General features: G+C 36.0%; 1 long non-coding RNA gene across 1 annotated transcript; it reads left to right on the top strand.

The window, feature by feature from the left end:
* Positions 1 to 2,734: 2,734 nt before the first annotated feature.
* Positions 2,735 to 12,806, top strand: LOC142524887 (uncharacterized). Its single transcript, XR_012814986.1, has 2 exons — positions 2,735 to 2,998; positions 12,670 to 12,806. It is a non-coding gene; the product is annotated as an uncharacterized LOC142524887 (long non-coding RNA).

Raw genomic sequence — 12,806 nt, 5'->3', positions numbered from 1 at the left:
ATCTGAGAGACATGCTCGCACGGCCACGTGGTGGCCTCCGGCACTGTCACTGGCGAGGAAACACCTCGACAAATTAGCATTAGGTGGCAGCAGGGGCGGAGGGAGACTTGTGGCCATCTGGACTGTAGCCCGGGTGGCCTGAACTTTTTTTATTAGTATGTGTTAGTTTTGGTCCAGCCCAGTTAATATGTATGGTCCAACCCAGTAATCCAAATTACAATTAATAAATGTTTATCAAAATGGGCATTAAAAAATGATTTCTCAGCCCAAAATCCATACTATATTGTTTGATATCTTGAAATAGAAGAAAAAATGGAAGACACGCACAAAAGCTTTACAAAAAAAATTGTCAAACCCTCCTCCCAAATCCCAACCATCGTGTCGCTCATCTCCTCTACCAGCATCAGCCGTGAGCCGCCGGCCCGCATCGCCACCTTATCCCGGAGTTCCGACCACCGTCACGAGTACTCAAGATAAGTAGATAACCGTGCTCTTGCTTTGTTCTGAGTTCTTATTTGATTCTTTTTTGTTTTTCGAATGAGCGAGATTCCATATATCCATTATTGTGATGTTTGTTAATTAATTCATGGCATGTTCCCTAGAATATTATTTTTGCTCTCATTTTTTTAATGATTCATGAACATGACAATTTTATATTGGGGAGTATTTTTAGAAGTTGATGTAAGGTACAGTTGAATTGATATTTTGTGAGAATAATGGTGAGCAAGGCAAGGAAATACTTTAAAATATTGGATACTTTCTGCTGTTTTAATTCACAATTTTCAACATATCAATAGTTGATTGTGCCGTTAGTGCGTGTTATGTAGTTACACTCACACTTCTGGATTTCATCGTATGTTTGTGATTTTGAATCATAGAATGGTCCCTCGAGCATGTGCCAAGTGCGTGTTATGTGGTCACACTTCTAGATTTCATCATGTAAACATACATACCTCTCAGAGAATTTTGTCTTTTATTTTCATTTGATAAAAGAATTGAAATTGATATATCGCGTAAAATATTATAGACTTTTTTTCAAATTCAAGTCAAGAAATTCAAAAACATGGATTTATATGTGTGACATATATGAATTGTTCTCTCCACAGATAAAGTGCAAAAATCGAGGGAGGATGGTGAATTTGCACAAAAAAATGAAGGAGAAGAAGATAGGCCAGGTAAAGAAAGAAAGAAAGCGAGTACGTGTAGTTGCATCTCCTTAATCACGAGAAAGAGAAGAAAAGCAAACCCACAAAAAATACTACCACTCTTCACTTCATTAAAGCTTGCTAAAATTCGACGATCGGAAGTCTTTGAGGTATAATTCGACTAGTCTATAAATTATTTCATATTTAATTATGTGATATTTATGAGAATTCTTGGTATTTCAATATGTTTGGATGATTGGGTTGATTGTAATGCCAAGAAATAGACGAATATGATCGGGAAATCCTTACATGTTCTTGAATGATTTGTTTACCGAGCATTGTCATGTTATTAACGTTAAATTTATCTATGTACTTCATATTATTTGGTTCTAATCTAAATTTAATAGTTTTTTTTATATTAGGTTATTTTAATGTCAAATCAAGAGAGAAAGAGGAGAAACAATATTTTATCATTCTTTCAACCAATAATTGATAATCATTCATCATCCAAGAGGGTGAAGACTCATGTATCCATTCATATTGAGGAGCCCGGACCTCCTTCTAAATCTCAAAGAGTTGTGTTTGATGAAACTTCCCTTAAACGGGATCCTGTATTGCGTATTTCGATGTTGCGACATCATGTTAATCATCGTGATGAAATTAGACGAGCTTATATCAAAATGGGGTCATATCAACCTAAATTGTCGGAATACCCACGGTCTGAATCAGGAAACCAGCATCGTCGATTTCAATATACATGGTTTAAAAAGTTTCCATAGTTAGAGTACTCTCCTTCGAAGGATGCGGTATTTTGTTTTCCGTGCTATCTTTTTGAATTAAGTGAAGCACAACAATTTACATTTACCATTGAAGGGTTTAGAAGTTGGAAACGCGTTAATGATGGAGCAAAGTGTGCTTTTTTGTCTCACATGGGAAGTTCTAACTCGACACACAATAAATCTTCAAAATATGTTGTTGATTTGATGAATGTCACTAGGCATATAGATAAAGTTATGAATCGATAAACTTCTGAACAGATTCAAAAAAATCGGTTAAGGCTTGCAGCAACAATTGAGTGCATCCATTGGCTTAGTCCGCAAGCATGTGGATTGAGAGGTCATGATGAATCTTCATATTCCCAAAATCGTGGTAATTTCATTGAGATGTTAAAACTATTGGGGAAATGGAATGCTAGTATTGGTGATGTATCTTAGACAAGGCTCCGAGAAATGCAAGATATACCTCGCCAGAAGTTCAAAAAGAAATCTTGCATATTATTGGTAATAGAGTCAGAAATAAAATTCGTGATAAAATTGGAGATTCTAAGTTTTGTATTTTGGTGGATGAAACAAAAGATGTATCTAACAAAGAACAGATGACTATAATTTTGAGATTTGTTGATGCCCATGATTTTTTGCGGTAGCGTTTTTTTCGAATTGTGAATGTTCATGACACCACAATTGCAACACTCAAGAAAGAAATATGTGATGTCCTCACTAGATATAATCTAGAGATTCATAATATGCGGGGTCAAGGGTATGATGATGCTAGTAACATGAGTGGTTCTTTTAATGGATTGCAAGCTTTATTTCTTAAAGGTTTCCCCTATGCATATTATGTACATTGTTTTGCCTATCGACTCCAACTAGCATTAGTTACAGCAGCTGAAAAGGAGATTTCTATATGGCTTTTCTTTTCAAATCTGACGACTATTGTCAATCTTGTTACATCTTCTTCCAAGCGCATTGTCGAGTTACAATCTTATCAAGTTAATGAAATTGCACGTTCTATTGTTGCCGGTGAACGCGAGACTGGGCGAGGAGCTAATCAGATTGGTACTTTGCATCGAGCAGGTACTACTCGTTGGAGCTCCCATTTTGATTCTATTTGCAGCTTGATAGATATGTATGATGCAACTATTAATGTGCTCGAAAACATTATCGTTGATGGCACCTCTACTTCAATGCGCGGGGAAGCTAGTGGCTCATTAATAGTGATGAAGTCTTTTGATTTCATTTTTATTTTGTATTTGATGCATAAAATTATGGGGATCACAAATTTGCTTTTTCGTGTCTTGCAACAAAAATCTCTTGATATCATAAGTGCAATGGATTTGGTCTCTACGACTAAATAACTTTTCCTGAGATTGAGAAATGATGGTTTTGATATTCTTCTTTCGTATGTAAAATCATTTTGCACAAGATTGGATGTCGATATACCGGAGATGAGTTCTCATTGTAAGCATTCTAGTCGTTCATGCCAAAAGAAGGATACCATCACAGTTGAACATCACTTTTATTATGATATATTTAATGTTGCAATAGATTTTCAGTTGGAAGAGTTAAACTCTAGATTCAGTGATGAGACAGTTGAACTTCTAATTCTCAGCTCTGCTTTGGATCCAAAAGATAATTTTAAATGGTTCAACATTGACAAGATTTGTATTCTCGCTGAGAAATATTATCCCGAGGACTTCACTCAACAGGAAATGCATCATTTGAGGTGTCAGCTATAACATTTTGAGCTCGATGTAGTTTGTCATGAAGATTTTCAGAAAATGTCCACTATCTCAGAATTGTGCCGAGGGTTTTTTGAAACAAAAAGTTGCAACATTATAATTTCATTGACAAGTTGATCCGTCTAGTTTTAACTTTTCCTGTTTCCATGGCAACTACGGAGCGTGCATTTTTGCTATAAAGCATGTTAAAACAGTTCTTCATAATAAAATGGGAGATTGTTTTTGTAACGTCTACTCGATTTAAAAGTGCGGAAATATTTTTTTTAAAGCTCACATTTTCAAAATAATATTTAAAATAATCGTAATTATCTTACCGTAAAAATAGTGCAGTTTAAATTAACCAAACTCATCCAAAATCATACATAAACATGAAAGAGTAAAAATCTTAAAAATTTATCAACGTATGAAAATATTCATCTCCTCTCAATTTCATAAATCGTAATGCGGAAAACATGTGGTCCTCGGGTTGTGTCACCCTACCAAGTCTGCCTACTCAGAGTTCGGCAGGCACCTCCAGTCTCCTCAGCATTTAGCTCACTTGCATCACACACGCCTAGTGATCTAAAAACTCAACACGCCTGTATCAGGATTAACAAGTACATATACATAGCACACATCAGTGAAAAATATCATACTCAACATATCTTCCATGAACTTAAAAACATAACACAAACGTGTTGTGTAAAATCATATCGTGTCAAAACATGTCAGCTCATGTCATCATATACGTAAACGTGTCGTGTAAAATCATATCATATTAAAACATGTCATGTCATCATATATGTAAATGTGTCGTGTAAAATCATATCGTATTAAATTATGTCATCATATACGTAAACGTGTCGTATAAAATCATATCGTATTAAAATATGTCATGTCATCATATACGTAAACGTGTCGTATAAAATCATATCGTATTAAAGCATGTCATCTCATGTCATCATATACGTATACATTTTCTTTTTAATTGAATTCAGTTCATTAGTTGTGACTATCGTATCATCATGTCAGTCGATGGATCCATCTACGTGTAACCACAGTAATGGACGGCGGGGACACCAGCGACACTCTCACCCGTCAACTGGGCCTTGGCCTATCATATCATCATATCATGTCAATGAAAATACGATCGTCGGGCTCCCTCTGAGCCTTCTCCCCTAAACGGGCTCCCTCTGGGGCCTTTTCCCTCATGATATCTCCAATCATATAATCGTATCATCGTATTAGTCACAACCAATTCCCATCATTCAAAAACATCATCATATTCACCACTTAATAAAACATGCATATACGTAACTTTTTCTTTTAAACCAAGCATGCACCGTATTTATCATAATTCATAAAAATTCATAAACATGATGCATAAACATTTAAAACATGATAAAATGTGCTCAGGGCGCTGCCAGGACCAAAATCTCACCCCGGGTGCAAAATGACCATTTTGCCCCTGAAAACCCAAAAATTTCCGTTTATTCCTGGACCTCTAAAATTTACCCGAAGCTTACCAAACTCCTTAAAATGTCCCAAAACATATTTAAAAGCATTCATAGATGTAAACTCGAGCCCATTTTACAACTTAACCGATTCATTTTAAAACTTGGACCGATGTCCCGGTTTTAACCCGAATCGACTCGAAACTTAACCGAATTTTTCTCAACTTTTTGTCATATCCTAAAAACATCTAAAAGGTCCTAAAAACCTCAAAACCAGACCTTTAGACACTTGAATAATAGGCCAGCAAGCTGCTGGAATTTCCAGCATGTGCTAACCCGAAAGCCTTAGTCACCATCTTTCCTTAATTCGACTCTCATGTTTAAACCGACTCGAACCGGACCCAAACCAGGCCCTAGACCCAACCCTTAGGCATAACTTAAGACCATGATACATCCCTTTCAAACTCAGAACTAATGCCTGAGCCCCAAAGCAAGCAAGAGCCGTGACTAGCCTAACCCGTCTCCCATTGGTGCAGCTGGTTGCTTCCTGGTCTAGCCACCTTCCCTAGCCAACCCAGCCCTGAACCAACACCACCAGGCCCTCCCTAGGACCCTAAGGAACGACTCAAGACACTGCCCCACGCCCTGGCCCCGTCCAGCAACCGCCTTAAAACCCACAGCCGTGACTTGCTCTACACGAACCCAAAGTGCACAGCCGCAGCTTTCTTTGTTCAGTCTCTTATCTGCCGCTCCAGGCCATGAACCACCATAAAGAGACTCATCCTAGGACACTTAAACACGCACCAGACCCTAGCCCCAGGCCCCCAGCCGACCCATACACCAGACCGCACCCCACAACCATCACAACACCTCAAACCCCAACTCTCGGCTACCTCTTTCAACTTTCCTTCAACTCGTCACCAGCCTTAATTCCAGCCCCTTGCCACTGATATCATTCACCAAAACAGCTTCCTAACCACCCAAGACAGCAACCCCTTACACCAGCATGCATGAAAACGTGAGTTTGCATAATATAATATGTACAAATTCTTGAAAACCGATGCATAAACAACATAACCTGCAATGCCTTTAACCCCTACGAGTATGCACATATAACAGCCTACATATGGAGTGTGTGATGAGAAAAGAATGATACAAATGCGTGCCTGAATGATGCAAATGCGGGAGGAAATCGAGCCGAAAGCCGGAGGAATTTCTTTATTCCAAGACAAGCAAGATCCGAGACCTTAGCTGGGGGATTAAATGCTGAAACAAGAGGGCAAGGTGGTAATGAAAGGGAGTGTCGATTGATGGTATAATAATTGGTGTAGGGTAGGTTTAGGTTTAATTTAATTGTAGTTTAGGTTAATTAAAATGTGCACTAATGAACCTCAATTAAAATAAAAATGGTTTTAAGCCCAATAAGCTTAAAAATAGGCTCATTAAATCCAAACACAGTCCCGACAGATATTTCGTTTTGGAAAGATTTTTAAAATACTAGCCGAACCCTCAAAAATTCCCCCGATTCGATAAAATTTACGTACCGTTAAAAAATTAAAATCCTGCGGGTAAAAATACCCAATAAATCTCAATTCTTGAAAAATACCTTTACAACATCTTATATTAATTAATAAAAATTAATCGTGTAATAAAAATAATTTTCTTGAAAATTCTCTGGTCTCCGTTCCTCGTTCGAGCGCGAAATGAAACTTAAAAATCTTTAATGAATGAATCTTAAGATGTACTTATGTCTCCTCAATCTTAATAAACTCTACCCTCTAAATCCTGGTTTGCGAAACTCAACTTATAACGACCCATGGTAACCTAGTTTCATTTTTTTTCTATAACCTCAAATTTCAACTTTTCTTAAAATTTTCAATATTAAAAATGGCAGTCCGAATTTTATTGGGTCTTACTTTCTTATATTATACTCAAGATGTTCATTGACCTATTATATTAGCATTTATGCAGTTCATCTTGAGAAACCTTAGCACCAAAAATTAATGATCGACTTCTATCCTCTGTAATACACTTAAAAGTTAAATCTTATTTCAACCACATAATAATATTAGCCTAAGATCCTTGAATGAAATCTTTATTTTACGGCACCAAACTTACGTAACTTACTTATTTAAGAGTGCATCCCAAATATTAAATTGTTGCAAATCTTAACTTTGAGTAGCATTAATCCATAAAACCCAAAATGTACAACATCAACATTCTACCTTGATAATAAAACCCTTCTAGTATCAATTACATGCTTAAACTATTCTCTTCCCAAGTACAATATAGTTGAGGCATAAGACTCTTGGCTTTCCTCATTGGAACGAATGTCGCATACTTATGTATCCTCAATACTTAATTACTTCTAGCGTATAAAACTTACTAAGTTATCACATATTAATGTTGGACTAACTCTAATAAATCAACTTTACGTATAACACATAGAATTCTAGAATTTTCATATCAAGGTTTTAGATTTCTTACTCGTTAAAAATCTTAATATTCGTTTATTTGCAACCTATGTTGAACACAACTAATTCTCTTTTGTTTTTATTTTGCCCAAAATTTTCGTATGAACATCTATCTCATAAACTTGAAATTCAAGCTTACGCATCCCAAATGATAATAGATAACATAATTCCCACATACATAATCGCTTGTTCCAAAGTTTTTTAATGACTTCCAAGAATTCTTCAAGACAAGATGTCTACCTCAATTCTTACATGCGTCTATCAAGTAACCTAACCATCAATCATACCCAACTTTCTAGAAAATTTTAAATTCCAACAAATGTATAATCTTAACTGTTAAGATCATGACTAAAACTTATGACACATCAAACTTAAGTTCCCAAAATTTTGCTAACTCAATGTTTATTCTTATAATTTAATCTAACCGATCAACTTTACCTTAAATAGTCATCACTTTAAATTCTCAATTTGCCACAACATTATTTCACTAACGCTTAAATTTTCAAGCCCAATGTTGATTTATCTTACAATGTCCTTGATTATCATTCCTTATAACACTATAACTCAATGTTTCAAGGTTTTAAATATCCCTTCAAGCCTAAATCATCGAAAATCCCTATCCTTTAAACCACTCAATTCTCACTTACTTCTGAACTAGTTCCCCCAAATTTCTTAAAAATTGTAAACTAAATTTTTACTTTCCTCAAATATTATCCAATTTGTCCTAAATTTCTAAAATTTCACAACTACCCATAAGTTCTTGGTGTTCCTAATTCCATTTTATAGGTTTCTCGTAACATAAAGTTCAATAATTTTAAGCTTATTAGACCCAAAATCAATCCACATAACCTCAAATAATTACTGATTTTACTCAAGTATTCCTCAAAAGTTTAATTTAATTCTTAAAAATTTCGAGATTGGCAACTTGGCCCTTAAAGTCCTCGAAAATTACATTCTTGGCCCTACAACTCTTCGAAATTTGTATTTTGGTGCCCATAAAATTTTCGATTTGGCCTCATTAAACCTTAAAATTCTCAAAACTAAAAATTTAATCCCAAAGTTTGGTAAATTCGAAATAGTCCCTTAGAATTTTATTGTTGCACTTAGGTCCTCAAATTATTGATTAATACGGTTAGGTCCTTAAAATTCTCAATCCATGCAATTCAATCCTTAGGTCCCACTAGGTAGAGCATGCATCTTAAATAAATTCTACGTTTTTATACTTCCAAAGATCGTCGTAGATTTCGAATCATTAATCCTTACATGAAATCCTCAAAAATTAATTCAACTAGCAAACACGAACCATCAGTAATTTCTTAGAAATTCTACAAGTCCAAAATCATTCATAATTTTCAAGATTAACTTATTATCCCAAAGAGTATAAAATCAGTACTACTACCCTAAAAATCAATATAATAAAATCATTATCAACCTCTCCTAAAGCCCAATATTCGAATTGTTAGACACGTCCAATTCCAAACATAACCAACATGCTATTTAATCTAGTTTTTAAAACAGTAAATCCTTAAATCATAAAAGCAGTTAAACATATATAGTAGATCATCATAAAGCATAAATCATGTTAACATGCATGTGATAAGAGTAAATCTTTTAAAACATTTAAATCATAAAAGCTTACAGACTTGAGGCTTGAAGACTGAGCGTCAGAAGCTGGCGGTGGCACAACCCTATGCTAGATCCTTGCTCTGATACCAACTGTAACGTCTACTCGATTTAAAAGTGCGGAAATATTTTTTTTTAAAGCTCACATTTTTGAAATAATATTTAAAATAATCGTAATTATCTTACCGCAAAAATAGTGCATTTTAAATTAACCAAACTCATCCAAAATCATATGTAAACATAAACGAGTAAAAAACTTAAATTCATCAACGTATGAAAATATTCATCTCCTCTCAATCTCATAAATCGTAATGCGGAAAACATGTGGTCCTCGGGTCGTGTCACCCTACCAACTCTGCCTAATCAGAGTTCGGAACCTCCAGTCTCCTCAGCATTTAGCTCACCTGCATCACACACGCCTAGTGAGTCTAAAGACTCAACACGTCTGTATCAGGAATAACAAGTACATATACATAGCACACAGCAGTGAAAAATATCATACTCAACATATCTTTCATGAACTTAAAAACATAACACAAACGTGTTGTGTAAAATCATATCGCGTCAAAACATGTCAGCTCATGTCATCATATACGTAATAAACGTGTCGTGTAAAATCATATCGTATTAAAACATGTCATGTCATCATATACGTAAACGTGTCGTGTAAAATCATATCGTATTAAAGCATGTCATCTCATGTCATCATATACGTAAACATGTCGTATAAAATCATATCGTATTAAAATATGTCATGTCATCATATACGTAAACGTGTCGTGTAAAATCATATCGTATTAAAGCATGTCATCTCATGTCATCATATACGTATACATTTTCTTTTTAATTGAATTCAGTTCATTAGTTGTGACTTTCGTATCATCATGTCAGTCGATGGATCCATCTACGTGTAATCACAGTACAGGACGACGGGGACACCAGCGACACTCTCACCCGTTAACTGGGTCTTGGCCTATCATATCATGTCAATGGAAATACGATCGTCGGGCTCCCTCTGGGCCTTCTCCCGTAAACGGGCTCCCTCTGAGGCCTTTTCCCTCATGATATCTCCAATCATATAATCGTATCATCGTATTAGTCACAACCAATTCCCATCATTCAAAAACATCATCATATTCACCACTTAATAAAACATGCATATACGTAACTTTTTCTTTTAAACCAAGCATGCACCGTATTTATCATAATTCATAAAAATTCATAAACATGATGCATAAACATTTAAAACATGATAAAATGTGCTCAGGGCGCTGCCAGGACCAAAATCTCACCCCGGGTGCAAAATGACCATTTTGCCCCTGGAAACCCAAAAATTTCCATTTACCCCTGGATCTCTAAAATTTACCCGAAGCTTACCAAACTCCTTAAAATGTCCCAAAACATATTTAAAAGCATTCATAGATGTAAATTCGAGTCCATTTTACAACTTAACCGATTCGTTTTAAAACTTGGACCGGGGTCCCGGTTTTAACTCGAATCGACTCGAAACTTAACCGAATTGTTCCCAACTTTTTGTCATATCTTAAAAACATCTAAAAGATCCTAAAAACCTCAAAACCAGACCTTTAGACACTAGAATAATAGGTCAGCAAGCTGCTGGAATTTCCAGCATGTGCTAACCCGAAAGCCTTAGTCACCATTTTTCCTTAATTCGACTCTCATGCTTAAACCGACTCGAACCGGACCCGAACCAGGCCCTAGACCCAACCTTAGGCATAACGTAAGACCATGATACACCCCTTTCAAACTCAGAACTAATGCCTGAGCCCCAAAGCAAGCAAGAGCCGTGACTAGCCTAACCCGTCTCCCATTGGTGCAGCTGGGTTGCTTCCTGGTCTAGCCACCTTCCCTAGCCAACCCAGCCCTGAACCAACACCACCAGGCCCTCCCTAGGACCCTAAGGAACGACCCAAGACACTGCCCCACGCCCTGGCCCCGTCCAGCAACCGCCTTAAAACCCACAGCCGTGACTTGCTCTACACGAACCCAAAGTGCACAGCCGCAGCTTTCTTTGTTCAATCTCTTAGCTGCCGCTCCAGGCCTTGAACCACCATAAAGAGACTCATCCTAGGACACTTAAACACACACCAGACCCTAGCCTCAGGTCCCCAGCCGACCCATACACCAGACCGCGCCCCACAACCATCACAACACCTCAAACCCCAACTCTCGGCTACCTCTTTCAACTTTCCTTCAACTCGTCACCAGCCTTAATTCCAGCCCCTTGCCACTGATATCATTCACCAAAACAGCTTCCTAACCACCCAAGACAGCAACCCCTTACACCAGCATGCATGAAAACGTGAGTTTGCATAATATAATATGTACAAATTCTTGAAAACCGATGCATAAACAACATAACCTGCAATGCCTTTAAACCCTACTAGTATGCACATATAACAGCCTACATATGGAGTGTGTGATGAGAAAAGAATGATACAAATGCGTGCCTGAATGATGCAAATGCGGGAGGAAATCGAGCCGAAAGCCGGAGGAATTTCTTTATTCCAAGACAAGCAAGATCCGAGACCTTAGCTAGGGGATTAAATGCTGAAACAAGAGGGCAAGGTGGCAATGAAAGGGAGTGTCGGTTGATGGTATAATAATTGGTGTAGGATAGGTTTATGTTTAATTTAATTGTAGTTTAGGTTAATTAAAATGTGCACTAATGAACCTCAATTAAAATAAAAATGGTTTTAAGCCCAATAAGCTTAAAAATAGGCTCATTAAATCCAAACACAGTCCCGACAGATATTTCGTTTTGGAAAGATTTTTAAAATACTAGCCGAACCCTCAAAAATTCTCCCGATTCGATAAAATTTACGTACCGTTAAAAAATTAAAATCTTGCGGGTAAAAATACCCAATAAATCTCAATTCTTGAAAAATACCTTTAAAACATCTTATATTAATTAATGAAAATTAATCGTGTAATAAAAATAATTTTCTTGAAAATTCTCCGGTCTCCGTTCCTCGTTCGAGCGCGAATTGAAACTTAAAAATCTTTAATGAATGAACATTTAAAATTTCATGAATTAAATTATAACATGCATGAATTATGCATAAAATGCATAAAAATATTTAAACACAAATTAACAAAATAAAAATGCATTTAAAACCTTAAAACGATTTAATAAAATACCAAAGAAATTTAACAACTTGCATGCATGTGGTTTACGTGACCCTTCAAATTCTCGACACGTTACAGTTTTCTGACAGATTCTATGATTATCTACACTGAGAGAGAGTTTGCTTCAAATATAAACTCGGATTCTATAATTGATGAATACTATACTTCGAAGAATCATAGATCACAGCTTCAATAGTAAGATTATGTCTATACCGATTATCTTTGTATATTTTAGTTTAAAAATATTTAATTTAATCATCTAACATATTAAATGAATGATTTTAGAGATATTCGTTTTATTTGATCTTCATTAAATTTTCTTGCAGGTGATGATGGAGATATAATATTACATTGTAAATGTTTTATCGGTTTCTGAATCTTACGAGTTCCATAACCTAAATATTGAAGATCTTGTTAATGAGAAACTTTTTGAGACTGCGATGGACATGTATCATAGTTATGA

This window comes from Primulina tabacum, chromosome 14 (genome assembly GCF_025594145.1).
Source record: "Primulina tabacum isolate GXHZ01 chromosome 14, ASM2559414v2, whole genome shotgun sequence".
Taxonomy (NCBI): Eukaryota; Viridiplantae; Streptophyta; class Magnoliopsida; order Lamiales; family Gesneriaceae; genus Primulina; species Primulina tabacum.
This window is presented reverse-complemented; position numbering and strand designations above follow the sequence as displayed.